The sequence below is a fragment of the Diceros bicornis genome, chromosome 9, assembly GCF_020826845.1.
Source record: "Diceros bicornis minor isolate mBicDic1 chromosome 9, mDicBic1.mat.cur, whole genome shotgun sequence".
NCBI lineage: Eukaryota > Metazoa > Chordata > Mammalia > Perissodactyla > Rhinocerotidae > Diceros > Diceros bicornis.
In genome coordinates, this window is record NC_080748.1 from 11,372,564 (window position 1) to 11,377,903 (window position 5,340).

The 5,340-nt window shown below is 38.0% G+C and overlaps 1 pseudogene; it reads right to left on the reverse strand.

Annotated features, from left to right (window-relative positions):
* Positions 1–4,142: 4,142 nt before the first annotated feature.
* On the reverse strand, positions 4,143–5,080 carry LOC131409922 (small ribosomal subunit protein uS2-like; annotated as a pseudogene).
* Between the last annotated feature and the right edge of the window lie 260 nt (positions 5,081–5,340).

Consider the following 5,340-nt stretch of genomic DNA (forward strand, 5'->3'; position numbering starts at 1 on the left):
AATTGACATCTTTATAATATTTCCAATCTGTGAACTTGCTATATCTATTTATTTAGGTCTTAATAATAATTCATATTTTCCTACTGATTTTATAGTTCTATGTGTAGAGGTCATGCACACATTTCATTAGAATTGTTTCTAGGTATGATCATATAAATGCGATCATTTAAAAGTTTTTACTTTTCTAATTTTTTCTGGTATATAGAAATACAATCAAATTTTGTATGTTGACCTGTGTATCCAGCAAAAATACACAATCATATTGTCTGTAGATCTTTTATTTCTTCCTTTTTAATCCTTAATTCTTTTTCTTTTCTCCCTATTTATACTGATTAGGACCTCTGGTACAATGTCGAATAGAAGTGGCGATAATGGGTATCACTTGTCCTGATTTCAGAAGGAAAACTTAAAAAAACTCACCATTAAACATGCTGTTTGTTGTACGGTGTTTTTTGATAGATACCATTTATTAGGTTAAATATGCTCCTTTCCATTCCTAGTTTGCTATAGGGTTTTTGTTTTTTGTTTTTTTTAATATCACAGGCATTAAATTTTATCAAATTTTTTTTCTGCAGCTATTGAGATGATTTTTCTCTTTTATTCTGTTAATGTGGTAGATTGATTTTCAACTGTTAAACCTTCCTTACATTCCTGGAATACACCCATCTTTTATTATCCTTTTATATAATTAGATCCATTTGAGATTTTTGCATCTATATAAGTGAATGAGATTGGCCTTTAACGTCCCTTCATTGTAATGGCTTTGTTAGTTTGGTATCAAGGCTCTGCTGACTTAAGAAGATTTGGGAAGTATTCTTTCTTTTCAATTCCTTGGAAGAGTATGTTTAATATTCTTGTTAATTCTTGATTAAATATTTGATAGGATTCTTTAGGAAAGTTGCCCAGGCCTGCAGTTTTCATTGTTGGAAATTTTGGATTAAATTTCTTTAGAAAACAAAGAGCTATTCAGCTTTTCTATTTCTCAAGTCAGTTTTGGTAAAATTTTTTAAGGGAATTTTCCCATTTAATCTAAATTTTCAAATTTATTGTCATAAAGTGTTTATGTCTGTTATATTTTATCTTTCTATGTCTGTAATAAGATCCTCTCTTTCATTCCCAATATTAGTTATTTGTTCCTTCGTCTTTTCTTAATCAGTCTCCCCAGAGGATTTATTATTAGTCTTTTCAAAGAATCAGTTTTTGACTATTGATTCTATTATGTGCACGTTTCTGTTTCTTTCTTTCTACTTTCTTTGGGCTTAATTTGATGGAGTTTTTTCTAACTTCTCGAGATGGTTGCTTAGATCATTGTTTTTCAGCCTCTTTTTCAATATATGCATTCAAGGCTATATTTTTCCCTCTAATTGTGTGTTTAACTGTATCTCACAAGTAATTTTTTTATCATTTATTTCAAAACATTTTCTAATTGTCATTTGTGATTTCTTCTTTGACTTGTGAGTTATTTAAAGGTGTATTTCCAAACATGGAAAATTTTTAAATTTTTTTGTTATTGATTTTTAGCTTAATTCTACTGTGATTAGAGACTATATATGATTTCAATCCTTTGAAATTTAGTGAGACTTGCTTTGTGGCTCAGAATGTGGTCAGTTTTATAAATGTTCTGTATGCACTTGAAAAGAACGTATATTTTGCAATTGCAGGTACAGTGCCTAACAGGACAAGTTTGTTAATCATATTTGCATTTTCTGTCTCCTTACTGATTTTGTCTGTTTAATCTATCAGTTATTGAGATATGTGTTTAAATTTTCCCATTTTGATTGGAGATTTGTCTGTTTTCTCTTTTTACTTTTGACAATATTGCATTACATATTTTAAGTATATATTATATGCATACAACTTTGGAACTGTTAAATTTTATTGGTGGCTTTAACTTGTAAATATGAAATGTCCTTCATCTCTAGAAGTACTTCTTGCTGTGTTTGTGTTCTACATATTTTACTATCTCTTTACTTGCAATTTTTTGATGCCTGATTTTTAAGGTAGCAGATTATATTTTCCAAAGACAGCTTCAGCAATATCTCCCATCCCACATGCTCTTCTAGAAACCGTCTCCTCATCAAAAGGTAGAGTCTAATTCCCTACCCCTTGAATCTGTGAGTAGTGATGAGGGTGAGTAGGTGCCTGCTTCCATGATTAGGCTGTAGGGAAGTGATGCTGTGTGACTTCCCAGGCTCAGTTAGAAAAGGCAAGGCAGATTCTGCCTGATCCTCTTCAGACACATACACTTGGAACCCAGTCACAATGCTGTGAGGAAGCACAAGCAGCTCCTGTTGAAGACCAGAGCAGAACTGAGACTCTTGGCCCGCTCCTGGGTGGTCTCCCATAAGACAACTAGCATCAACTTGCCAGCCATGTGAGTGAGACATCTTGACAGTGGATCCCCAGCTTCCAGAAAAGCTGTTCCAGCTGACACTGCATGGGGCAGAAATGAGCGATTCCTGACAAACACTACCAAAATTGCAGATTCATGAGCAGAAATAAATGACTACTGCTGTTTTCAGCCACTAAGTTTTGGGGTGATTTGTTATTCAGCAACAGAAAATCAGAAGTGGAACGGAATCTTATGGATGGGTTATCTGTATTGTTTCTGGATTATCTGGAATTAGTTCTCTGATCACATTAGGTTTAAAAGTATTAATTACTCTGTTTCCACTGGCAATTGGGGCACATGTTAATTTATTCACTGAATTAGGAGTTGAGACTGTACCTGGCCATATTTAGCTTTCCATGCCTATATATCAAAGAAGGAAATTAGTGTAGTAGCTGGGGTGACTGATCCTGACTATCAAGGGCAAACCGGATTGCTACTACACAAATAGGTAAGGAGTATGTCTGGAATGCAGGAGATCCCCTGGGGATCTCACAGTACTCCCCTACTTAGTGATTAAAGTCAAGGGAAAAATGACAACTACCCAATACGGCAGAACTGCTAAAGGCTCAGACTCTTCAGGAATGGAAGTTTGGGTCACCTCAACAAACAAGGAATCATGAACAGCTGAGGGTGCTTGCTAAGGGCAAAGGGAATACGGAATATGTAGTGGAACACCTATGACCATGTGATTAAGTGGCAGAAACAAGGGTTGGAATAACTATTTCTTCTTTTGATTTGAATATATTTGTGTATATTACACAAATTTTTCCTCCCCCTCCCATTTCTCTACCATTTAACATAATTTGTGTTAACAGTAATTAAGCTTATAACATAGTATTTAAGTTACAGAATATCAATAGGAGAGTATGATTCAGCTAGGAGTGAATATCACCCAAAGATGGACAAAGAGACTTTGTATCCTCTTTGTGGGGAGGGTTGCTTGTTTTAAGGTTATGAAGGTTAGCTGAGCATCTTAGCTGGAAGCATGACTTTCCTATTATTTCTAAGTTAAGAATGTTTAAACAAAAAGCATGCATAGATAGCAAGTTGACAAGTCATGGACTGTGGTGGCTTTGGACTACATCAAATTAGCTAAACCAGAACTCGTAATTAGCAGAATTTATTTCCCAGTATGGTTCTTCATTAGTAGTGACCAGGAGAGGAATCTGTATGTGATTTGGAAGGTGGAAGTGAAGCAGCAGCCAGTGCAGGGCACCAGGCACTACGGCCACTTACACACGTTGTCACTCATCCGCAAGCTGACCTTATCAGTGTGGGGAAGCTCCAGGGCCTGAGGTTCCTTCAGCTTGTTCTTTCAGCTTCTATGATTCCTGGGCCAAGTGCATGCACAATGCCATGACGACCACGGAAGTCACTGAGAAACAGACAGGGGTTCCAGCTTGTCCTCATGAATTCCAGTTGTCCTTTTGGGCTCCAGTTTGCCCTTCTTCTTGTGCACATCCAGCACTCCTTTCACACTATTTGTTAGACTGACCCATAGTGGCTTCAGCTCTGCACCAGATGCAGACACCAGCACTGCATAGTGTCCCCCAATTGTGGAAGATCTAATCTCTATAATAAATCCCTTATTCTTTATCACTCCTAGTGGTCCTGCTTCTCTGATTGAAGCTTGATATATATATAGTTTTCTTCTTTTCTTCTTAAACCAAACTGAAAGTTTTTTTTTTTTTTTGAAACTGTTTATTTTCCATCAACCTTCTTTCCATTCTCTGTTTAAGAGTCTGTGGAAGAACAGCTTAAGACCACTCAGTGGTTGTTCTGACCCATTCAGTGGTCTGAGCAGTGGGAGCTGCAAACCTGTCTTCTGTGGAGGGCTGAGTGCTCCATTCTTCAGTAGGGAACTGTTGAATAGGCACTGAGGGCAGCTGCATGCCTTCAGACCAGTCTGCAACCTCAGGTTGAGAAGTAGTAAATTCAGGAGCTGATGCAGTCCATTCACCCTGAAATTCCTCTTTGGTTACAGCCTTTTCAGCAGCAGCCTGCTCTTCTTTTTCAATCTCTTCAGGATCCTTCTAGAAGTAGAGATCAGGTATGACCTCCCATGGGTGTTCAAGGGAGATAGTGTCATGCATGTGCTTAACTTCCCTGGCCAGTGCCCACCACATCAGATCCACCGAGTGAGCTCCTTTATTGTTGCATGGGATGGCAATGTCCAATAGTGCAGAGGAGCATCTGTGTTACACAGAGCAATGGCAGGCAGGTTAACATTTGACGCCTCTGTGAGGGGTTGGTGGTCAGCCCTGGGATCAGTAACCACCAGAAGTTGCAGCTCCCAGAAGGCTGCCTGGATCTGGTTAGTGAAAGTTCCAGGAGTAAAGTGGCCAGCAATAGGAGTGGTTCCAGTAGTAGCAGCAAACTTCAGCACAGCATGCTGGTCAGTATTCCCAGAGGATATGACACTGACATCAGCTGGGTTTTCAATGGCAACAATGCATGAGCTGCCAACAGAAGCTTCTCCCAGGTTCTCGTCATATTTATGATGTAGATGCTATCACTTTTCCTTCTGTAGATGTACTGTTCAATTTGGAAGTCAAGGTTGGTGTTACCTAAGTGGTTTCCTGCTGCAAGGAATTTGAGGACATCCTCCTCCTTCATTTGCAGGACATCAAAGGCTACCAACATTGTGAAAGTTTCCCTTTTAGTTACCGTGGGAACCCAGAACAATGTCTATGGACGCGTCAATGGGTAGAGTGGAAAGGCTGAAAGTCTTTGTCTTTTAATTGGAGCTTGATAAGGTTTATGTTTAACGTGTTTGGATTTAAATCTATATTGTTTTCCATTTGTTCTATCTTTATTTTCTCTTCTTTCTTGATTTCTTTCTTGTTTTTTTTAAACAGTTTTATTTATTTATTTTTTTGTGAGGACGATCAGCCCTGAGCTAACATCCATGCTAATCCTCCTCTTTTTGCTGAGGAAGACCGGCTCTG